The following is a 25,744-nucleotide window of genomic DNA, read 5'->3' as shown; positions in this document are numbered from 1 at the left end:
TCATAAAAATTTAAAATTTAACATAAATTAACAATTTTTATGGTGGATTTTAATCTTTGGTACCTAATTAAATTATTAATTAATTATGAAAATCAAATCAATTCTAAATTATTCGAATTTCAACAAATTAATCATAATTACAAATTAGGTTGTATAATTAACAAGTCTAGGCATTCATAATTGTTAAACATATACGTAGGTCAATAAAAAAACTCAAGATTTATCAACAAGAATCGCAAATACTTAATTTAACATCTTAAATTTACAAACTTTTGCGTTCGAAAAACTAAAATCTCCGAAAAGTCATAGTTAGGCTTCGAATTTGGAAATTCTGGGTTCGAAATTGACACAAAAATCACTCGATTTGGATGAGTAACGAAGAAACTGCCGAAAAACTGCGTACATATTATTAAATAAACGCAATTTGCAATTAATTACGAAAATTAATCACCCCTTTAATTCTTTGCAAATTTGTAAAATTTAACCATGTTCATGCAATTTAGATTATGAAAATAATAAGAGGCTCGTGATACCACTGTTAGGTTATGATACATATGAATAAACATAAATCATGCGGAAAAACCATAATGCCAGGAAACATATTATTTACACATAATCATATAGCATAATTTAGATGCATACACTTTGTAGCGTGCCCTCCCTAGCTGCGCCCGAACCGAACAAGAACAAGTCTTTAGGACTCCAAGTGTCCTCCCTCCGTAGATAATCCACAGCACGTCCGGATTCGCCTTAAGATTGACACTAGTAGAAAAATATTTATTTGCTGCTATGCGTTAGTGGCGTTAATTCAAAAACGCCTCTAACTAAATGATAAAATGGAGGAATCAGGTGAAGGAGCATTCATTGGCGGCGTTAGTTTTAATTATAACGCCTCGAATCGGTGTTAATTTTTAGTTAGCGGCGTCTTCATGTATAACGCTGCAGTGTTCTAGCTCCCAATGCAGGAACAAAATTTCACCCCGCGCATAATTCTTTGTTTAGGTTCTCGTCATTTCATAAAACCTCCTCCCTAAACTGGGTCTGACTCTGAACTCTTTCTTCACCAGTGAGTCTCGCCGGAAAAATGAAGCTTGAGATTCATCTCCACCGTCATTGTCTGGCCTTCGAACTCATATCCACCGTCGCCGTTCTTACTAAAGGTAAATTATGCTTCCACTCGTCTCTCCTCCTCCTTGCCATTTTTTCCGTTCAATTACTATATTCCCCTTGTTTCAGTCTCTCAATTTTACATGAATATGTTTGAATTATCGAATTATTTCTCTCTTGCTCTCCCCTCTCCTCTCTCCCGCTGAAACTGTAAAACCCTAATTATCAATTTCAAATTTTCGCTTAAAAACCTTAAAAATCCTTCGAATTTGAGGTCAGGTAATTTCGTGTGTCTAATTTATTATGAAAATTTGATTTTTAGGTCAGGTGCTTGGAAGAAAGAGGACCTCAAATTTGAGAGAAACACGAGTTTTATTCCAGTAAGACATACTTTTACTTGCTAAAACATGAGTTTTACTTTAATTGTCTATTTATATTTTCTGGGTTTGGTTTGAAATGAGTGCAGAAATCAGGGAGGTTGTTGCAACATCAAGTGCTATAATATAATTCAGAAGGTGAATTTTTAAATTGAAGTTATTAATTTTTGTTGTTCTGATAATTAACTTGAGTGAGTTGTTATGGTATCGTTATTTTGTTTCAACTTTCATTATCTCTTGCTGTTGGATCTTTTCAATACACTAAATTATGGTGATTTAGCAAGTACTTAGTTCTACTTTAGGTGATTAAAATTAAACAATCAAATGATTGAGAAAATTTGGACTTATACAACTTTTTCTTGTACGACTACTGATTATGGTGATATAAAGTCTAAAGAATGTCTGTACATACTGTAGTATATTAAGTTTTGATATTGTAGTGGTAGTGTTGGACACTGTTGTTTGATTGTTATTGTTGAGGAACATATGAGTTATATTACACGGTTATATTGTTCATTGTTTCTCTTTGGAACTAGACGTCGGCAATACAAGAGTATAGAGTAATACACTTAGCTTAAATCTGAGGTTTCAATCCCCTTGTTTTATAAATGTATCTTGGCGGTGCTTAAATTTTTAGTATCTTTACCAGGAAGGGGAAAAAGTGTCTTGTGGTAGGTGATAAGTCTTGCTACTTCGTTGAATCTTAGCCCAGAAACACACCTGACTAATCAATTTTCAGAAGGCGACAAAGGGTGTGTCCCTCATCTCTCTGTGTAAAGTAGGTCGCAGTTCAGATAGTTGAGTCTGCTCTTTAGCTAGAAGTCTTATTGTGGAAGAAGTTTATTAGAACCTATCTTTATTTATTGTTGGAGGTTGCTAAATTTTGATTGCATATGTAGGAGTATCATACTAGCTCACTGTAGGACAAAAGAACTCAATTACCAGCTTTTCTGGTTTAGTTTTGAGCAGCATATTGTAGAGATTTGAAGAAATTAAACAACTCCTGAAATAGATTGGCATTTGTTGCTTCTGATGTATTGTGATGTTGATGTCTGATGTATTGTTGCTTCTACTATACTGTGTTGTTGCTATCTGTTGTTGTTGTTGTTATACTATGCTGTTATTATGAGATGTTATTGCTGCTATGCACAATCTGTTGTTGATGTTGTTGTTGTTCTAAGTTGTAGCATCTGCTGTTATGCACAAGTTATTGCTGGTATAGATTTAGATAACTTTTACACTTCTTTTCGTATTATTTATCTACTATGTTTCAGCTAGGAGACCGTGGTTGATAAGAAACAAGTGATATTTGAAAATTAGGTGGCCCGAACCACTTCTTTTTCCTTAAGTTTCCTACTTTGAGTATAGAGCGTTCTTGCTTACAGGCACTCACCTCTACACAACATTAGGAGACAATGGGAGCTATCATCTGATCGAACTGCACAGTACCCATCTACCATGTTATTGCCAGCTGACCATGATGATCGTGTGGTGCCTTTGCACTCACTTAAATAGTTGGCTGTGTGTTCTCTGAAACTGCTGCAGTGCATGCTTTTTCTTGTCACTAAGTGATACCATGCCGCACACGCCTTTCCTTTCCTAAAATATGTACTGTATTATATTGCAGACATTGCAACATGTTCCTTGCACAAGCTTGGAGAATAGCCCTCAAAAGAATCCAATTATTGATAGAACTAAGTTTAAGGCTGGTCATGGAGCAGGACGCCCAACTCAAAAGATGGTTGGTACCCTATAATGCGAGTTCGTGTTGAAAACATCAGGTATAATCAGGTTAACTTTGGTATACTTAGAAAACTAATGCAGCAAAAATGAATATCTACCTTTTATCTAGTGTAGATTCTAGTTGTAGATTGCAGATGTAATTTCTATGCTGGTATATGTGATGAAAGACAAATTAAGGAGCTTGGTTAATGGGTTTTTAGATTTGAGTTAAGGTAACAACAGTCCTAACAGGTGATCTGATTGTGATCCAGGAAGGCTTGAACATAACAGCAACGAAAGATTGGACAAACTTCAGACTGTAAGCTTCAGTGGAGTGTAGTGTGGCCCAGAATGATGATCTTGATGGTAAATAGAGTTTTAATCTCGCAATGCTGCAGGGTACTTACTTAATTACCTAAGGTGGAATATGCATCAAGTCTGACAGACAAATAGGGAGGGCAGCAGACAAAACTTGGTTAGTACAACTTTAATTCTGTATGCTTAAATCAAGTTTAATTTTGCATGATTTTTCATGATTTTTTTTGGTTGACATTCAAATCCTGATTTGATCTTTCTTTTCCTAATATTCTAGAGGTTTACCTCTATTTAACTCCCACTATCCAGAAACTGTGAAATATGTTGTTGAGTTCCATATTAGTTCCATTTTATGATAATAATTGTCTTTGTAATTAACTTAATAACCTTTTTCCCCCTTCTTGTCTCTGTAATTAGTTACCTATACCACACACACACCCCCCCCCCCCCCTCTCCCTCTAAATATAAATATCATTATAGAAGAGAATCCTGACAACTTCCTAATCACCATGGGAAGAAGTATGGCATTCTGTTGATCATCATGTGACCTGACAACTTCCTAATCCTGATAGCTTATTGTTCACTCATTTTTACCACATCCCTTTTCTCTAAGCTCCTTCACTTCTTCGTACTCATTTAGATGATTTAAAGTTTATTGTATGTGTCAACTTATTTTATGATATATAGATTATTTTGTTAGGTTTGCACGTCACTAAGTGGAGAGCGTTTCACCAATGAGCAAATTGATGAAATACGAGACAAATGGGAATCATACTTCACCGAACATTGTGTGTAAATAACCTTTCATCGATCTCTTTTTGTGGATGTTTCCTGCTATTGAAGTCATATATAATTGCCTTATTATATTTTTGGTGCAAAATTGTAACGTACGAAGTGTAAAAGACATGGTTACGTTCGACTTCAAACGTAACTATTTAGTTGGTTTATTTTTGTAAACATATGATGGTGGTATTATATGTAAAAATCAAAGTTTATTGGAAGTTATTGGTGGTTGATGATACTTTTGGACATTGTATAAATGTGGCGTGAGTACAGGTTCTACATTTTTTGGCTTATTGAATATAGAAAATAAATTATTTTATAAAACAAAATTACACATTATTCGCGGCATTTTAACTCCTGAAATTTTACAAAGTTTGAGGCGTTTAGGTACAAAACGCCGCCTAACAATACTATTAATTTGAGGCGTTTTTCTACGTATACGCCGCAAATGAATCATTAATTAGAGGCGTTTTTTAACGCCGCAAATCAATCCTATTCATTTGCTGCCACTCTATTTGCTGCTACGCCAAAAACGCCGCAAATGAATATAAAAGTGACGCCTCAAATGAATGTTTTTCTACTAGTGTGACCAACTAGAATCGCCCTTAAGGTACTATAATTTTCGGGTATTATAGGGCAATAATATGACCGAATTTTGCTCTCAAAATGTCACTTTGAATACTTGAAAAAATCGTTATAAATTGTGAACCTAGGCCACATATTTATAGGGGTATGGAAAGAGAATTGGAATCCTACTAGGATACAAATTAATTAAATTAGAATCCTAGTAGAACTCTTATTTAATTAATTTATCTTTTAGGATTAGGAATTTAATCATTAAATGAATCCTATACGCTTTAGGTTTCGTATGTGAACACAAACACACACGCACGCACGGCAGCCCACGAGGGGCGCCATGCACGCGCGCGCACAGCCCGAGCAACGCAGCCCAATTGCCACGGAGCCCACGACTGCCGCAGCCTTGGGCGCGCGCTGGGCCTGCCTTGCGGTGGGCCTGGCGCTGCCTTGGCTGTTCGTGTGGCGCGCTGGCTTGCTAGGAGATGGCCCGGCTTCGTGCTGGGCCTTCGTCTGGCAGGCCTCGTCCGATGCTAATTCGTACGATACGCTTCCGATTAAATTTCCGATTCCGGAATTTATTTCCGATACGAACAATATTTAATATTTTCGATTCCGGAATTAATTTCCGTTTCGAACAAATATTTAATATTTCCGTTTCCGGAATTATTTTCCGATTCCGATAATATTTTCGATTCAGACAATATTTCCGTTTCCGGCAATATTTCCGATTCCGGCAATATTTCCATTTCCATTAATATTTTCCGATACGTACCATGTTTCCGTTTCCGGCAACATCTACGACTTGGATAATATTTATATTTCCGATACGATCCATATTTCTGTTTCCGGCAATATTATCGTTTCTGGAGTATTCATTTGCTTGCCTTTGACGATCTCAGCTCCCACTGGAACCAAGATCCGCCGATTCTGAATATCCATAGATAGAGTATTTAATGCCATTAAATACTTGATCCATTTACGTACTATTTGTGTGACCCTACGGGTTCAGTAAAGAGTAAGCTGTGGATTAATATAATTAATTCCACTTGAACTGAAGCGGCCTCTAGCTAGGCATTCAGCTCACTTGATCTTACTGAATTATTAACTTGTTAATTAATACTGAACCGCATTTTATTAGACTTAATATGATATGCATACTTGGACCAAGGGCACTATTTCCTTCACGACCGCGTGTGGATGCCATCCAGCCAAGAGCGTCAAGAGACCCTGTCCCCAGTTGCTGCAACTGTTGAGAGCGTCTCGGGTGCTTGGAAGGTATGTCTCGCTTCAGTGCCTTAGCTTTTATTAACATATATCGCCTTCATGTCGTCGTATGGTGGCTAAAATGTCTTTTCATATTTCTTCCTTTTCCTGTCAACATAGGCCCTGCAATCTGCTTTGGCTACTCCCCATCATGTCATAATGTTAGAAGACCAGTTAGTAAAAATGAAGAATGACATGAAAAAAGCTAAGCAGGAGGTTGGTCGACTTGGTGGCGTGGCAAAGGAGGCGACGACCAAGGCCGAGATGCTGGAGGCGGAGTATGCAAAGGGGGTTGCTGATATTGTTGCGTTGAAGGCCGAGAAGGAGGCGTTGGTTGCTGAGGTTGACGAGCTGAAGACGTCTCTTACCAAAGTCAAGGCGAGGATTTTCGAGTGTGCTGGTTATTACACTTGGAAAATGAGGGCTGAGATGATGGGAGACTTCAAGGCGGGCAGGCATGCGAACTGGACTCCAGAGGAAGATATTGCTCAGTTCAACGCTGCATTCCCCGAGGAGTATGTCCCCCCTGGTGCCGTTAGAGATGAAGATGACGTTGAGGAGGGTGCAACTGCAACCAAACCCAACGCCGAGACGATGGCGGCACCAGGCGATGGCGAACAAAGGGAGAATACAGGTCCAGCAGATTCTCAGGAGTAGCTCTGTCCCCATCCCCTCAAAAAAAAGTTTAGGATTTAATGGTTACTTGTGTTTTTAAACAATGGTTTTTTTGTGGTTGGCCTTTGATGTTAGGTTATAATACATATGACATTTCATAAATCATGCGGAAACAACCATTAAGCCAGGATTACATATTATTTACACATAATCATTTAGCATAGTTTAGATGCATACTCTTTGTTGCGTGCCTTCCCTAGCTGTGCCCGAACCGAACAAGAACAAGTCTTTAGGACTCCAAGTGTCGTCCCTCCGTAGATAGTCCACAGCACGTCCGGATCCGCCTTAAGATTGACCAACTAGAATCGCCCTTAAGGTACTATTATTTTCGGCACTTTTAGGCAAATGTGTGACTGAATTTTTCTCTCAAAAACTCACTTTGAATACTTAAAAACTCGTTTTCAATATGTGACCCTAGGCACTTATTTATAGAGTTTATGGAAAGGAATTATAATCCTATTAGAATACAAATCTATTTAATTATAACCCTACTAGGATTCTAATTAAACAAAATTTATCTATTAGGATTAGATTTAATCATATTACGAATCCCGGTAGCCTTAGGATTCCGAGTAACACACACGAGTGGCGCACAAGCACTGCACGCCCGCACGCAGGCCTTGCGGCCCACGCCGAGCGCACAGCGCAAGGCCCACTGTCGCAGCCTTGTCCGCGCGCGCGCCCAAGCTACGGCTGGGCCTGGCTTTTGCGCTGGGCCTGGTCGTATGCTTGGCATGTGGTTGTTGCGCTTGGCTTGCTGGGCGATGGCCCGGCTTCGTGCTGGGCCTTCGTCTGGCAGGCCTCGTCCGATGCTAATTCGTATGATACGCTTCCGATTAAATTCTCGATTCCGGAATTCATTTCCGATACGAACAATATTTAATATTTCCGATTCCGGAATTATTTTCCGATTCCGATAATATTTCCGATTCTGACAATATTTCCGTTTCCGGCAATATTTCCGATTCCGGCAATATTTCCATTTCCGATAATATTTTCCGATACGTACCATGTTTCCGTTTCCGGCAACATCTACGACTTGGATAATATTTATATTTCCGATACGATCCATATTTCCGTTTCCGGCAATATCATCGTTTCCGGAGTATTCTTTTCTTGCCTATGACGATCTCAGCTCCCACTGAAACCAAGATCCGTCGATTCCGAATATCCATAAATGGAGTATTTAATGCCATTAAATACTTGATCCGTTTACGTACTATTTGTGTGACCCTACGGGTTCAGTCAAGAGTAAGCTGTGGATTAATATCATTAATTCCACTTGAACTGAAGCGGCCTCTAGCTAGGCATTCAGCTCACTTGATCTCACTGAATTATTAACTTGTTAATTAATACTGAACCGCATTTATTAGACTTAACATTGAATGCATACTTGGACCAAGGGCATTATTTCCTTCAGTCTCCCACTTGTCCTTAGGGACAAGTGTGCATTTCCTAATTCCTTTGTCGCTCGATGCTTGCTCTTGAACATAAGGTAAGAGTTGTCATCCTTATTGTGTCCAGAGGTGTTCCTCGGTTTCAGAGTTCAACTGATCAAATAAACAGATAATCATAGCCTATGATTCATCCGAGCACGGCCATGCATTTCACAGTTTCTAGCTCTCCGAGTGGCCTTGTACAACTTTTAAGCATCTCATCCCGATTTATGGGAGGACAATCCCAATCTTGCGATCTTGAGATTAGACTTCGTTTGATAGGTGATTACCTGAGCGTTGCCTTTATAGCCTCCTTTTACGGTGCGACGGTTGGTCAACGTCAAAGCAACCAGTTCTCAAACAAGTAATCTCAAATCACTCAGGTATTGAGGATTTAGTGTCTAATAATTTTAATGAAATTTACTTATGACAGATTTTCATCTCTTACAGTAAAGTTTCATAGGTCTTGTCCGATACTAGTCTTCCCAAAGTAAGTATCTATGCAAATGATTATGATATTGCCATGTCCACATAGTTCAAGAAACAGAACTACTAGTCATCTTGCATTCTAGTCGTCTAACGTTTTCTATGCGTCCAATTTTATAGAAAACTCCGACTAGGGACCATTTTCAACCTTTGACATTCAAGTTCACTTGATAGACATTTCTTAGTCACAGGACTGGTCCTGACAGTCTATCTTGAATATATTGTCAAATTGAAGGGACTCATCATTTAATAAACCACAAATTAAATGGAAAAATGAATTCTTTTCATTTATTGTGAATGATTAACCAATAATGTTTTACAAAGATTTAAACTCTAAAACTTTAAAACATTAAACAGAGACATCAAAGCCATTCTCCAATATGCTTGATTCCCATAGCTGCAGTGTGCGAGTTGTGCTTCGCCTGCGGCGGAGGTTTAGTCAATGGATCTGATATGTTGTCATCAGTTCCAATTTTTCTTATCTCGACTTCTTTTCTTTCAACGAACTCTCGTAGAAGGTGAAATCTACGAAGTACATGCTTGACTCTCTGGTGGTGTCTAGGCTCCTTTGCCTGTGCAATAGCTCCGTTATTATCACAATACAGGGCCATTGGTCCTTTAATGGAGGGGACTACACCAAGTTCACCTATGAACTTCCTTAGCCATATAGCTTCCTTTGCTGCTTCATGTGCAGCAATGTACTCCGCTTCAGTTGTAGAATCCGCAATGGTGCTTTGCTTAGCACTTTTCCAGCTTACTGCTCCTCCGTTGAGGCAGAAGACAAACCCAGACTGTGATCTGAAATCATCTTTGTCGGTTTGGAAACTTGCGTCCATATAGCCTTTAACAATTAATTCATCATCTCCACCATAGACCAGGAAGTCATCTTTGTGCCTTTTCAGGTACTTCAGAATATTCTTGGCAGCAGTCCAATGCGCCTCTCCTGGGTCCGACTGGTATCTGCTCGTAGCACTGAGTGCGTACGCAACATCCGGGCGTGTACATATCATGGCATACATTATTGAACCAATCAATGATGCATATGGAATCCCATTCATTCGTCTACGCTCATCAAGTGTTTTTGGGCACTGATTCTTGCTTAGAGTCATTCCATGAGACATGGGTAGGTAGCCTCGCTTGGAGTCCGCCATCTTGAACCTATCAAGCACCTTATTGATATAAGTGCTTTGACTAAGTCCAATCATCTTTTTAGATCTATCTCTGTAAATCTTGATGCCCAATATGTACTGTGCTTCTCCTAGATCTTTCATCGAAAAACATTTCCCAAGCCAAATCTTGACAGAGTTCAACATAGGAATGTCATTTCCGATAAGTAATATGTCGTCGACATATAATACTAGGAAAGCAATTTTGCTCCCACTGACCTTCTTGTATACATAAGATTCGTCTGCGTTCTTGATGAAACCAAAGTCACTGACTGCTTCATCAAAACATATATTCCAGCTCCTGGATGCCTGCTTCAATCCGTAGATTGACTTCTTTAGCTTGCATACCTTTTTAGCATTCTTTGGATCCTCAAAACCTTCAGGCTGTGTAATAAACACAGTTTCTGTTAAAACGTCGTTTAAGAAAGCAGTTTTGACATCCATCTGCCATATTTCGTAATCGTAATATGCAGCGATTGCTAACATTATCCGAATAGACTTTAGCATTGCAACTGGTGAAAAGGTTTCATCGTAATCCACACCGTGGACTTGCCTGTAACCTTTTGCAACCAATCTAACTTTGAAAACTTCAAGTTTCCCATCCTTGTCCTTTTTCAGTTTGAAAACCCATTTGCTTCCAATGGCTTGGTAGCCATCTGGCAAATCGACCAAATCCCATACTTGGTTTTCAGACATGGAGTCTAATTCAGATTGCATGGCTTCTTGCCATTGCTTGGTGCTAGGGCTCGTCATAGCTTGTTTGTAAGTCGCAGGTTCATCACTTTCAAGTAATAGAACGTCATAGCTCTCGTTCGTCAAAATACCTAAGTACCTTTCCGGTTGAGATCTATATCTTTGCGATCTACGCGGGGTAACATTTCTAGATTGACCATGATTCTCACCAGATTCTTCTAAAGATCTCTGGGTTTCATCCTGAATGTCATCTTGAGCATTCTCTAGAGTTTGTTGTTCGTCTCGAATTTCTTCGAGGTCTACTTTTCTCCCACTTGTCATTTTGGAAATGTGATCTTTCTCCAAAAAGACACCATCTCGAGCAACAAACACCTTGTTCTCAGATGTATTGTAGAAGTAATACCCCTTTGTTTCCTTTGGATAGCCCAAAAGGATACATTTGTCAGATTTTGGATGAAGTTTGTCTGAAATTAATCGTTTGACGTATACTTCACATCCCCAAATCTTAAGAAAAGACACATTTGGAGCCTTTCCAAACCATAACTCATATGGAGTCTTTTTGACAGCTTTAGACGGAGCTCTATTTATAGTGAGTGCAGCTGTATTTAGTGCATGTCCCCAAAACTCTAATGGAAGTTTGGCCTGACCCATCATTGACCTGACCATGTCTAGCAAGGTTCTGTTCCTCCGTTCCGACACAACGTTCCATTGTGGTGTTCCAGGAGGAGTCAATTCTGATAGAATTCCACATTCTTTCAGATGGTCATCAAATTCATAGCTCAGATATTCACCGCCTCTATCAGACCGCAGTGCCTTAATCTTCTTGCCTAATTGATTCTCTACTTCACTCTGAAATTCCTTGAATTTGTCAAAGGATTCAGACTTATGCTTCATTAGGTAGACATAACCATATCTACTGAAGTCATCAGTGAAAGTGATAAAGTAGCTGAAACCACCTCTAGCATTTGTACTCATTGGTCCACATACATCTGTATGGATTAAACCCAATAGTTCATTTGCTCTTTCTCCAACTTTAGAGAAAGGTTGCTTTGTCATTTTGCCAAGTTAACATGATTCGCATTTACCATAATCCTCTAAGTCAAATGGTTCTAGAATTCCTTCCTTTTGAAGTCTTTCTAAGCGTTTCAAGTTTATATGGCCTAATCGACAATGCCACAGATAAGTGAGATCTGAATCATCCTTTTTGGCCTTTTTGGTATTTATGTTATATACTTGTTTGTCGTGATCTAATAAATAAAGTGAAGGAAATAATGCCCTTGGTCCAAGTATGCATTCTATGTTAAGTCTAATAAATGCGGTTCAGTATTAATTAACAAGTTAATAATTCAGTGAGATCAAGTGAGCTGAATGCCTAGCTAGAGGCCGCTTCAGTTCAAGTGGAATTAATGATATTAATCCACAGCTTACTCTTGACTGAACCCGTAGGGTCACACAAATAGTACGTAAACGGATCAAGTATTTAATGGCATTAGATACTCCATCTATGGATATTCGGAATCGACGGATCTTGGTTTCAGTGGGAGCTGAGATCGTCACAGGCAAGAAATGAATACTCCGGAAACGATGATATTGCCGGAAACGGAAATATGGATCGTATCGGAAATATAAATATTATCCAAGTCGTAGATGTTGCCGGAAACGGAAACATGGTACGTATCGGAAAATATTATCGGAAATGGAAATATTGCCAGAATCGGAAATATTGCCGGAAACGGAAATATTGTCAGAATCGGAAATATTATCGGAATCGGAAAATAATTCCGGAAACGGAAATATTAAATATTTGTTCGAAACGGAAATTGATTCCGGAATCGGAAATATTAAATATTGTTCGTATCGGAAATGAATTCCGGAACCAGGAATTTAATCGGAAGCGTATCGTACGAATTAGCATCGGACGAGGCCTGCCGGACGAAGGCCCAGCACGAAGTCGGGCCATCGCCCAGCAAGCCAAACGCGCGCCCAGCCAAGGCAGCGCCCAGGCCCACCGCAAGGCAGGCCCAGCGCCCGCCAAGGCCATGGCCTCGCTGCGTGGGCTGCTGCTCGCACGCACACACATGGGCGGCCCTCGTGGCTGCCGTGTGTGTGTGAGTTTGTGTTCATGCATGATTCCTAAAACTATTAGAATTAGTATATGATTAAATTCCTATTCCTAAAAGGATAAATTAATTAATTAGAGTTCTTGTAGGATTCTAAGTTTAATTAATTCATATCCTACTAGGATTCCAATTCCCTTTCCATAACTCTATAAATACGTGCCTAGGGTCACATATTTTCAGAGATTAATTCAAGTATTTAAAGTGAGTTTTGAGAGAAAAATTCAGTCATATTTCTTACCTAAGAGTGCCGAAAATTCTAGTACCTTAAGGGCGATTCTAGTTGGTCAATCTTAAGGCGGATCCGGACGTGCTGTGGACTATCTACGGAGGGACGACACTTGGAGTCCTAAAGACTTGTTCTTGTTCGGTTCGGGCGCAGCTAGGGAAGGCACGCAACAAAGAGTATGCATCTAAATTATGCTATATGATTATGTGTAAATAATATGTATTCCTGGCTTAATGGTTGTTTCCGCATGATTTATGTATTGTCATATGTATCATAACCTAACAGTGGTATCACGAGCCCCTTATTATTTTCATAATCTAAATTGCATGAACATGGTTAAATATTACAAATTTTCAAGAATTAAAAGGGGTGATTAATTTTCGTAATTGTTAATTAATTGCAAATTGCGTTTATTTAATTATACGTACGCAGTTTTTCGGCAGTTTCTTCGTTACTCATCCAAATCGAGTGATTTTTGTGTCAATTCCGCATGTAAAAGGCATTCTAAAATTTTTATGATAAATTTGACTTTTCAAAGGTTTTAGTTTTTCGAAGCCCAACTATGACTTTTCAAAGGTTTTAGTTTTTCGAATGCAAAATTTCGAAAATTTAAGATGTTAAATTAAATATTTGCGATTCTTGTTGATAAATCTTGAATTTTTGATTGACCTACTGTATATGTTTAACAAGTTTGAATGCCTAGCCTTGTTAATTATGCAATCTAATTTGTAATTATGATTAATTTGTTGAAAATTAGAATAATTTAGAATTAATTTGATTTTCATAATTAATTATAATTTAATTAGAAACCTATGATTAAAAACCACCATAAAAATTGTAAATTTATGATAAATTTTAAATTTTTATGACCTAGACTTGAATCCATGACAATCGGAAATCAATTGGATAATAAATTTTCGATTTTTCGCCCTAAAATTATGAAATTAATATTATTTATTAATTTGTCATTAATTTTAAATATAAATTTTAAATTTTTATGCGATTCGTTCATATAACTTGCACGCACAAAGCAATGGACGCTTCGTGTTACCCTTAAAGGATGTTGTATAGTGCGGGCATGCGACGACGAGCAAGGGAGCTCGTCGCCCGTGCGGCACGAATGCAATGAGCAAGGGCATGGTGCACGAGCACAAGGCAACAGCCCTGCCTTGTGTCGTGGGCCACGAGCTATGAACAAATGGGCATGGGCGAAAGGCAAGCCAAGGCAGTCGCGTGTGGGCAGCAAGCGAGCTGCGCCACGACGCGCACTGCCTCGCGCAAGCGCGCGCAGCCTCTAGCGCAGCGAGCGCAAGCTCGCGTGCCACGAGCGCTGCGCCCAGCGTTGATCGCGCGCGATGGCTCGCGCGCACAGCGAGCGATGTCGCGCGCACAGCGTGCGATGTCGCGCGCACAGCGAGCAATGGCTCGCGCGCGCAGCGAGCGATGGCTCGCGCGCGCAGCGAGCAATGGCTCGCGCGCACAGCGAGCGATGGCTCGCGTGCGCGCAGCGAGCACCATAGCGTGCGATGGCTTGCGATGGAAGATGCAGCAGCTATGCGACGAGCGCATGGGTTGCGCGCACATGGCCAGCGATGGCTGTGTGCGTGCGGCCCATGGGCGTGCGATGCGTAGGGTGTTTGCGTTGCGATTAGATCGTTTTGAATGTTTAATTTGAAATTTTTCAGTTTACGTAATTTTAATTAATTTTAAAATTAATAATTTAAATTATTTTCTTGGATTTTAATTTTGAATATTGTAATTATAATAAATTTTATTTATTCTAATTATTTTACTAAAATTAAAATCATGAATTAATTTAAATACGACTGAAATTAAATTAAACTTTTTGGATTCAATTATAAATTTATATGAGCTTTAAATTTTAATTAAATTTGTATGTTTCCGGTTAGACTTGAAATACATTTTTATGTTTAAAATTAGTAAAGCATATGAATTTATTGGTTTAAGTGGGAGCCCTTTTAGTCATAAAACTCTTGATTAGGTCTACAAATCCTTAAGGTTAAAACAACTTGATTAGAATTAATAAAGACTGAATAATTGGTAGATTATTGGTGCCCTTGATTAATTGCTGCAAATGATTACGTGATGCATAATGTGTTTTACTAACCAGCTATGTGGGCCATTCATGATAATGAATGGGTGAATGGTATATATTGTATATGTACTGTTTTGCAGGTTATGAAGTGACTAGTATGGCCCAAATAGGATAGAAAATATGGTCTGCGTACCATTAATTTGAATGTAATTGGTCTAAAGTACCAAAGTTATTTTTCAATTCAAATATGGTCTGCGTACCATCAAATAGTTGTAATTAGTTATAGCTTATCCTATTTGAAGAAAATGGTGCCTCCCACGGAGATTTTCAAGACGGACTTTGAAGTCAAAGCTTCAAGATGAAGTCGGGCCATACTAGATCACATTTATCTTATGCATGTTTTAAGTTATTTATTGCTTTTAAATATGTCTTAAAATGCATGAGATCAAAAGCTTGATTATGTTGCATGATTAAGGATTTTAGTTCACTTAAAATCTAACCAACATAGTAAGAGCCTTAAGTTCCAAACCTAAAAAAAAAATTGAGTTAAAAGGTGCCATGCGAAAATATACACTTTCTTGGATATCCTTTACATCAATCTAGTAATAGTTTTCGCTCAGCGAGGTGTTACTTATTGGTCCTAAAGGGGCAAGGTACACAAATAATTGTGAGTACATGTTAGTTTTGGTGAAACTCAACGATATAAGTAAGGAGTCCTTTTATGTCGTGGCAAAATCGATAGGTTTACCTAATAAGTTCTTAGACGTACCTATCAACCAAGAATAGTTTCTAGACTATTAGCAAAAGGCTTTTGCTTACCTAAGATGTTCTAGGATTAAGTCGACAAACTGTGCTTAGTTCTTCAATGATTTTAGGATCTTGGAATCATTTTATTCACACCTGCCGGAACACATAACTTGAATAAAATGCTTAATAAACATTGAATTATGCATGTATGCTAGAATTTAAGTTTATTAAGAGAAACTGTGAATGGTTATTTATTTGTTTATTCTTTTCAATTGTAGTTTTAATATGGCAAACAACAATCAAAACATCATCATGGGTTCTGAGCTTATGGTCAAGCTGAACCTGGCAAATTTTCTTGAATGGGAAGCTAAGCTAGTTGAAATAGTCAAACTCAATGGACTTGAGTATGTACTGTCACATCCCATGCCAAGCTACTATGCCAGAGACATGACCCCTGAGAGATTTTACGCCTGGGATGCGGATCTCAAAAAGGTTATGAGTCTCATGCTGAACAATATCCCTGATGATTGGGCTAAAAGGTTTGTAGCTTATGAACCTTTTACGCTCATCAAGAATCTGAGGGATATCTGTCGTGGAAGTACGGAGGACAGGGACCAGAACGTCCATGAGTTGATTGAATCAACGTCTGGTCTAAAGGTTGGTTCTCCCAACAGGTGTTATAGGATGGAGGTCCAAGAAACACATGTTCAGCTCCTTCGCACTAAACAGAGGGTAGGCGTCCCACTGAGGTTCCATGTGGATCTTATGTGTTCATACTTTGATCGCCTAAGTCTACTAGGAACACCAATAAGCGGAAGGATGGCAGTCTCTATCTTGCTCAATTCACTACATAGTGGGTTTGGTCGCTTCAAGCAACTATACCTAAGTGAACCAAGAGAAGAAACAGTTGCAGAATTTGTTCACCTTGTCAGAAAGGCTGAAATAATACTGGACTGTGAAGCCAAAGATTTACTCAAGGCTAGAAGGAGACCATTCAAGAAAGGTGGAAAGTCCAAGGGCAATGCTAAATCAAAGCAGGACAAGTCCACATCAAGCTGTCTTTATTGTGATGGAATAGGCCATTACAAAAGAGAATGTCCAAAGCTAAAGGAAGATCAGAAGAACGGAACAGACGTTCCATCTTCAGGTATTTTCGTTATAGACTGTATACTTGCTAATTCAACTTCTTGGGTATTAGATACAGGTTGTGGCTCACACTTATGTTCCAATCCACAGGGACTAAGAAGAAGTAGAAAGTTAAGCAAGGGTGAAGTCGACCTACGAGTGGGAAATGGAGCACGGATTGCTGCATTAGCTGTAGGAACTTACTATTTGTCGTTGCCCTCCGGGCTAGTTTTGGAACTGGAAGATTGTTTCCATGTTCCAAGTCTTACTAAAAACATCATTTCAGTTTCTTGCTTAGATGCTAAGGGATTTTCCTTTTTAATAAAAGACAATAGTTGTTCGTTTTATTTTAAAGAGATGTTTTATGGATCTGCTAGATTAGTCAATGGACTTTATTTATTAGATCACGACAAACAAGTATATAACATAAATACCAAAAAGGCCAAAAAGGATGATTCAGATCTCACCTATCTGTGGCATTGTCGATTAGGCCATATAAACTTGAAACGCTTAGAAAGACTTCAAAAGGAAGGAATTCTAGAACCATTTGACTTAGAGGATTATGGTAAATGCGAATCATGTTTACTTGGCAAAATGACAAAGCAACCTTTCTCTAAAGTTGGAGAAAGAGCAAATGAACTATTGGGTTTAATCCATACAGATGTATGTGGACCAATGAGTACAAATGCTAGAGGTGGTTTCAGCTACTTTATCACTTTCACTGATGACTTCAGTAGGTATGGTTATGTCTACCTAATGAAGCATAAGTCTGAATCCTTTGACAAATTCAAGGAATTTCAGAGTGAAGTAGAGAATCAAATAGGCAAGAAGATTAAAGCACTGCGGTCTGATAGAGGCGGTGAATATCTGAGCTATGAATTTGATGACCATCTGAAAGAATGTGGAATTCTATCAGAATTGACTCCTCCTGGAACACCACAATGGAACGGTGTGTCGGAACGGAGGAACAGAACCTTGCTAGACATGGTCAGGTCAATGATGGGTCAGGCCGAACTTCCATTAGAATTTTGGGGACATGCACTAAATACAGCTGCACTCACTATAAATAGAGCTCCGTCTAAAGCTGTCGAAAAGACTCCATACGAATTATGGTTTGGAAATCCTCCAAATGTGTCTTTTCTTAAGATTTGGGGATGTGAAGTATACGTCAAACGATTAATTTCAGACAAACTTCATCCAAAATCTGACAAATATATCCTTGTGGGCTATCCAAAGGAAACAAAGGGGTATTACTTCTACAATACATCTGAGAACAAAGTGTTTGTTGCTCGAGATTGTATCTTTTTGGAGAAAGATCACATTTCCAAAATGACAAGTGGGAGAAAAATAGACCTCGAAGAAATTCGAGTCGAACAACAAACTCTAGAGAATGCTCAAGATGACATTCAGGATGAAACCCAGAGATCTTTAGAAGAATCTGGTGAGAATCATGGTCAATCTAGAAATGTTACCCCGCGTAGATCGCAAAGATATAGATCTCAACCGGAAAGGTACTTAGGTATTTTGACGAACGAGAGCTATGACGTTCTATTACTTGAAAGTGATGAACCTGCGACTTACAAACAAGCTATGACGAGCCCTAGCTCCAAGCAATGGCAAGAAGCCATGCAATCTGAATTGGACTCCATGTCTGAAAACCAAGTATGGGATTTGGTCGATTTGCCAGATGGCTACCAAGCCATTGGAAGCAAATGGGTTTTCAAACTGAAAAAGGACAAGGATGGGAAACTTGAAGTTTTCAAAGCTAGATTGGTTGCAAAAGGTTACAGGCAAGTCCACGGTGTGGATTACGATGAAACCTTTTCACCAGTTGCAATGCTAAAGTCTATTCGGATAATGTTAGCAATCGCTGCATATTACGATTACGAAATATGGCAGATGGATGTCAAAACTGCTTTCTTAAACGGCGTTTTAACAGAAACTGTGTTTATGACACAGCCTGAAGGTTTTGAGGATCCAAAGAATGCTAAAAAGGTATGCAAGCTAAAGAAGTCAATCTACGGATTGAAGCAGGCATCCAGGAGCTGGAATATACGTTTTGATGAAGCAGTCAAGGACTTTGGTTTCATCAAGAAGGCAGACGAATCTTGTGTATACAAGAAGGTCAGTGGGAGCAAAATTGCTTTCCTAGTATTATATGTCGACGACATATTGCTTATCGGAAATGACATTCCTATGTTGAACTCTGTCAAGATTTGGCTTGGGAAATGTTTTTCGATGAAGGATCTAGGAGAAGCACAGTACATATTGGGCATCAAGATTTACAGAGATAGATCTAAAAGGATGATTGGACTTAGCCAAAGCACTTATATCAATAAGGTGCTTGATAGGTTCAAGATGGCGGACTCCAAGCGAGGCTACCTACCCATGTCTCATGGAATGACTCTAAGCAAGACTCAGTGCCCAAAAACACTTGATGAGCGTAGACGAATGAATGGGATTCCATATGCATCATTGATTGGTTCAATAATGTATGCTATGATATTTACACGCCCGGATGTTGCGTACGCACTCAGTGCTACGAGCAGATACCACTCAGACCCAGGAGAGGCGCATTGGACTGCTGCCAAGAACATTCTGAAGTACCTGAAAAGGCACAAAGATGACTTCCTGGTCTATGGTGGAGATGATGAATTAATTGTTAAAGGCTATACGGACGCAAGTTTCCAAACCGACAAAGATGATTTCAGATCACAGTCTGGGTTTGTCTTCTGCCTCAACGGAGGAGCAGTAAGCTGGAAAAGTGCTAAGCAAAGCACCATTGCGGATTCTACAACTGAAGCGGAGTACATTGCTGCACATGAAGCAGCAAAGGAAGCTATATGGCTAAGGAAGTTCATAGGTGAACTTGGTGTAGTCCCCTCCATTAAAGGACCAATAGCCCTGTATTGTGACAATAACGGAGCTATTGCACAGGCAAAAGAGCCTAGACACCACCAGAGAGTCAAGCATGTACTTCGTAGATTTCACCTTCTACGAGAGTTTGTTGAAAGAAAAGAAGTCGAGATAAGCAAAATCGGAACTGATGAGAACATATCAGATCCATTGACTAAACCTCTGCCGCAGGCGAAGCACAACTCGCACACTGCAGCTATGGGAATCAAGCATATTGGAGAATGGCTTTGATGTCTCTGTTTAATGTTTTAAAGTTTTAGAGTTTAAATCTTTGTAAAACATTATTGGTTAATCATTCACAATAAATGAAAAGAATTCATTTTTCCATTTAATTTGTGGTTTATTAAATGATGAGTCCCTTCAATTTGACGATATATTCAAGATAGACTGTCAGGACCAGTCCTGTGACTAAGAAATGTCTATCAAGTGAACTTGAATGTCAAAGGTTGAAAATGGTCCCTAGTCGGAGTTTTCTATAAAATTGGACGCATAGAAAACGTTAGACGATTAGAATGCAAGATGACTAGTAGTTCTGTTTCTTGAACTATGTGGACATGGCAATGTCATAATCATTTGCATAGATACTTACTTTGGGAAGACTAGTATCGGACAAGACCTATGAAACTTTACTGTAAGAGATGAAAGTCTGTCATAAGTAAATTTCATTAAATTATTAGACACTAAATCCTCAATACCTGAGTGATTTGAGATTACTTGTTTGAGAACTGGTTGCTTTGACGTTGACCAACCGTCGCACCGTAAAAGGAGGCTATAAAGGCAACGCTCAGGTAATCACCTATCAAACGAAGTCTAATCTCAAGATCGCAAGATTGGGATTGTCCTCCCATAAATCGGGATGAGATGCTTAAAAGTTGTACAAGGCCACTCGGAGAGCTAGAAACTGTGAAATGCATGGCCGTGCTCGGATGAATCATAGGCTATGATTATCTGTTTATTTGATCAGTTGAACTCTGAAACCGAGGAACACCTCTGGACATAATAAGGATGACAACTCTTACCTTATGTTCAAGAGCAAGCATCGAGCGACAAAGGAATTAGGAAATGCACACTTGTCCCTAAGGACAAGTGGGAGACTGAAGGAAATAATGCCCTTGGTCCAAGTATGCATTCTATGTTAAGTCTAATAAATGCGGTTCAGTATTAATTAACAAGTTAATAATTCAGTGAGATCAAGTGAGCTGAATGCCTAGCTAGAGGCCGCTTCAGTTCAAGTGGAATTAATGATATTAATCCACAGCTTACTCTTGACTGAACCCGTAGGGTCACACAAATAGTACGTAAACGGATCAAGTATTTAATGGCATTAGATACTCCATCTATGGATATTCGGAATCGACGGATCTTGGTTTCAGTGGGAGCTGAGATCGTCACAGGCAAGAAATGAATACTCCGGAAACGATGATATTGCCGGAAACGGAAATATGGATCGTATCGGAAATATAAATATTATCCAAGTCGTAGATGTTGCCGGAAACGGAAACATGGTACGTATCGGAAAATATTATCGGAAATGGAAATATTGCCAGAATCGGAAATATTGCCGGAAACGGAAATATTGTCAGAATCGGAAATATTATCGGAATCGGAAAATAATTCCGGAAACGGAAATATTAAATATTTGTTCGAAACGGAAATCGATTCCGGAATCGGAAATATTAAATATTGTTCGTATCGGAAATGAATTCCGGAACCAGGAATTTAATCGGAAGCGTATCGTACGAATTAGCATCAGACGAGGCCTGCCGGACGAAGGCCCAGCACGAAGTCGGGCCATCGCCCAGCAAGCCAAACGCGCGCCCAGCCAAGGCAGCGCCCAGGCCCACCGCAAGGCAGGCCCAGCGCGCGCCAAGGCCATGGCCTCGCTGCGTGGGCTGCTGCTCGCACGCACACACATGGGCGGCCCTCGTGGTTGCCGTGTGTGTGTGAGTTTGTGTTCATGCATGATTCCTAAAACTATTAGAATTAGTATATGATTAAATTCCTATTCCTAAAAGGATAAATTAATTAATTAGAGTTCTTGTAGGATTCTAAGTTTAATTAATTCATATCCTACTAGGATTCCAATTCCCTTTCCATAACTCTATAAATACGTGCCTAGGGTCACATATTTTCAGAGATTAATTCAAGTATTCAAAGTGAGTTTTGAGAGAAAAATTCAGTCATATTTCTTACCTAAGAGTGCCGAAAATTCTAGTACCTTAAGGGCGATTCTAGTTGGTCAATCTTAAGGCGGATCCGGACGTGCTGTGGACTATCTACGGAGGGACGACACTTGGAGTCCTAAAGACTTGTTCTTGTTCGGTTCGGGCGCAGCTAGGGAAGGCACGCAACAAAGAGTATGCATCTAAATTATGCTATATGATTATGTGTAAATAATATGTATTCCTGGCTTAATGGTTGTTTCCGCATGATTTATGTATTGTCATATGTATCATAACCTAACATAAAGTCCATTGACTAATCTAGCAGATCCATAAAACATCTCTTTAAAATAAAACGAACAACTATTGTCTTTTATTAAAAAGGAAAATCCCTTAGCATCTAAGCAAGAAACTGAAATGATGTTTTTAGTAAGACTTGGAACATGGAAACACTCTTCCAGTACCAAAACTAGCCCGGAGGGCAACGACAAATAATAAGTTCCTACAGCTAATGCAGCAATCCGTGCTCCATTTCCCACTCGTAGGTCGACTTCACCCTTGCTTAACTTTCTACTTCTTCTTAGTCCCTGTGGATTGGAACATAAGTGTGAGCCACAACCTGTATCTAATACCCAAGAAGTTGAATTAGCAAGTATACAGTCTATAACGAAAATACCTGAAGATGGAACGACTGTTCCGTTCTTCTGATCCTCCTTTAGCTTTGGACATTCTCTTTTGTAATGGCCTATTCCATCACAATAAAGACAGCTTAATGTGGACTTGTCCTGCTTTGATTTAGCATTGCCCTTGGACTTTCCACCTTTCTTGAACGGTCTCCTTCTAGCCTTGAGTAAATCTTTGGTTTCACAGTCTAGTATTATTTCAGCCTTTCTGACAAGGTGAACAAATTCTGCAACTGTTTCTTCTCTTGGTTCACTTAGGTATAGTTGCTTGAAGCGACCAAACCCACTGTGTAGTGAATTGAGCAAGATAGAGACTGCCATCCTTTCGCTTATTGGTGTTCCTAGTAGACTTAGGCGATCAAAGTATGAACGCATAAGATCCACATGGAACCTCAGTGGGACGCCTACCCTCTGTTTAGTGCGAAGGAGCTGAACATGTGTTTCTTGGACCTCCATCCTATAACACCTGTTGGGAGAACTAACCTTTAGACCAGACATTGATTCAATCAACTCATGGACGTTCAGGTCTCTGTCCTCCGTGCTTCCACGACAGATATCCCTCAGATTCTTGATGAGCGTAAAAGGTTCATAGGCTACAAACCTTCTAGCCCAATCATCAGGGATATTGTTCAGCATGAGACTCATAACCTTTTTGAGATCCGCATCCCAGGCGTAAAATCTCTCAAGGGTCATGTCTCTAGCGTAGTAGCTTCGCATGGGATGTGACAGTACATACTCAAGTCCATTGAGTTTGACTATTTCAACTAGCTTAGCTTCCCATTCAAGAGAATTTGCCAGGTTCAGCTTGACCATAAGCTCAGAACCTATGATGATGTTTTGATTGTTGTTTGCCATTTTTAAAACTATAATTGAAAAGAATAAACAAATAAATAACCATTCACAGTTTCTCTTAATAAACTTAAATTCTAGCATACATGCATAATTCAATGTTTATTAAGCATTTTATTCAAGTTATGTGTTCCGGCAGGTGTGAATAAAATGATTCCAAGATCCTAAAATCATTGAAGAACTAAGCACAGTTTGTCGACTTAATCCTAAAACATCTTAGGTAAGCAAAAGCCTTTTGCTAATAGTCTAGAAACTATTCTTGGTTGATAGGTACGTCTAAGAACTTATTAGGTAAACCTATCGATTTTGCCACGACATAAAAGGACTCCTTACTTATATCGTTGAGTTTCACCAAAACTAACATGTACTCACAATTATTTGTGTACCTTGCCCCTTTAGGACCAATAAGTAACACCTCGCTGAGCGAAAACTAATACTAGATTGATGTAAAGGATATCCAAGCAAGTGTATATTTTGGCATGGCACCTTATAACTTAATTTTTTTAAGTTTGGAACTTAAGGCTCTTACTATGTTGGTTAGATTTTAAGTGAACTAAAATCCTTAATCATGCAACATAATCAAGCTTTTGATCTCATGCATTTTAAGACATATTTAAAGCAATAAATAACTTAAAACATGCATAAGATAAATGTGATCTAGTATGGCCCGACTTCATCTTGAAGCTTTAACTTCAAAGTCCGTCTTGAAAATCTCCGTGGGAGGCACCATTTTCTTCAAATAGGATAAGCTATAATTAAAACTAATTACAACTATTTGATGGTACGCAGACCATATTTGAATTGAAAAACAACTTTGGTACTTTAGACCAATTACATTCAAATTAATGGTACGCAGACCATATTTTCTATCCTATTTGGGCCATACTAGTCACTTCATAACCTGCAAAACAGTACATATACAATATATACCATTCACCCATTCATTATCATGAATGGCGCACATAGCTGGTTAGTAAAACACATTATGCATCACGTAAACATTTGCAGCAATTAATCAAGGGCACCAATAATCTACCAATTATTCAGTCCTTATTAATTCTAATCAAGTTGTTTTAACCTTAAGGATTTGTAGACCTAATCAAGAGTTTATGACTAAAAAGGGCTCTCACTCAAACCAATAAATTCATATGCTTTACTAATTTTAAACATAAAAATGTATTTCTAGTCTAACCGGAAACATACAAATTTAATTAAAATTTAAAGCTCATATAAATTTATAATTGAATCCAAAAAGTTTAATTTAATTTCAGTCGTATTTAAATTAATTCATGATTTTAATTTTAGTAAAATAATTAGAATAAATAAAATTTATTATAATTACAATATTCAAAATTAAAATCCAAGAAAATAATTTAAATTATTAATTTTAAAATTAATTAAAATTACGTAAACTGAAAATTTCAAATTAAAATTTCAAAACGATCTAATCGTAACGCAACAACCTTACGCATCGCACGCCCATGGGCCACATGCACACAGCCATCGCTGGCCATGTGCGCGCAGCCCATGCGCTGCGTCGCATAGCTGCTGCTGCTATCCTTCGCAAGGCTCCACGTGAGCTTGTGCTCGCTGCGCGCGCGCCAGCGCTCGATGCACGCGAGCCATCGCTCGCTGCGTTCGCTCGCCAGCGCTCGCTGCATGGGAGCCAGCGCTCGCTGCATGCGAGCAAGCGCTCGCTGCGCGCGCTCGCCAGCGCTCGCTTGATGCGAGCCAGCGCTCGCTTGATGCAAGCCAGCGCTCGCCAGCGCGCTCGCCAGCGCTTGCTTTGTGCGAGCCAGCGCTCGCTGCGCGAGGCATCGACGCTGGGCGCAGCACTCGTGGCATGCGAGCTTGCGCTCGCTGCGCGCGAGGCTGCGCTCGCTTGCGCGAGGCAGTGCGCGTTGTGGCGCAGCTCGCTTGCTGCCCACACGCGACTGCCGTGCCTTGCCTTCGCCCATGCCCATTCGTCCATTGCTCATAGCCCACGACACAAGGCAGGGCTACTGCCTTGTGCTCGTGCACCATGGCCTTGCTCATTGCATTCGTGCCGCATGGGCGACGAGCTCCCTTGCTCGTCGTCACATGCCCGCACTATACAACACCCCTTAAGGGTAACACGTAGCGTCCATTGCTTTGTGCGTGCAAGTTATATGAACGAATCGCATAAAATTTAAAAAATTTATATTTAAAATTAATGACAAATTAATAAATTAATATTAATTTCATAATTTTAAGGCGAAAAATCGAAAATTTATTAT

General features: G+C 39.3%; 1 long non-coding RNA gene across 3 annotated transcripts; it reads left to right on the top strand.

Moving 5' to 3' along the window:
- Positions 1-2,766: 2,766 nt before the first annotated feature.
- On the top strand, positions 2,767-4,542 carry LOC110805932 (uncharacterized). Of its 3 annotated transcripts, XR_008920915.1 has the most exons (4): positions 2,767-3,005; positions 3,112-3,265; positions 3,479-3,681; positions 4,209-4,542. It is a non-coding gene; the product is annotated as an uncharacterized lncRNA (long non-coding RNA). The 3 variants fall into 3 exon arrangements; XR_002538163.2 differs by having other exon boundaries at positions 2,768-3,265; XR_002538162.2 differs by having other exon boundaries at positions 2,770-3,265; positions 4,222-4,542.
- The last annotated feature ends 21,202 nt before the right edge of the window (positions 4,543-25,744 follow it).

Source organism: Spinacia oleracea, chromosome 5 (assembly GCF_020520425.1).
Source record: "Spinacia oleracea cultivar Varoflay chromosome 5, BTI_SOV_V1, whole genome shotgun sequence".
Classification (NCBI taxonomy): Eukaryota; Viridiplantae; Streptophyta; class Magnoliopsida; order Caryophyllales; family Amaranthaceae; genus Spinacia; species Spinacia oleracea.
The sequence above is the reverse complement of the archived record's forward strand: the minus strand, read 5'-3'. Positions and strand labels throughout refer to the sequence as shown.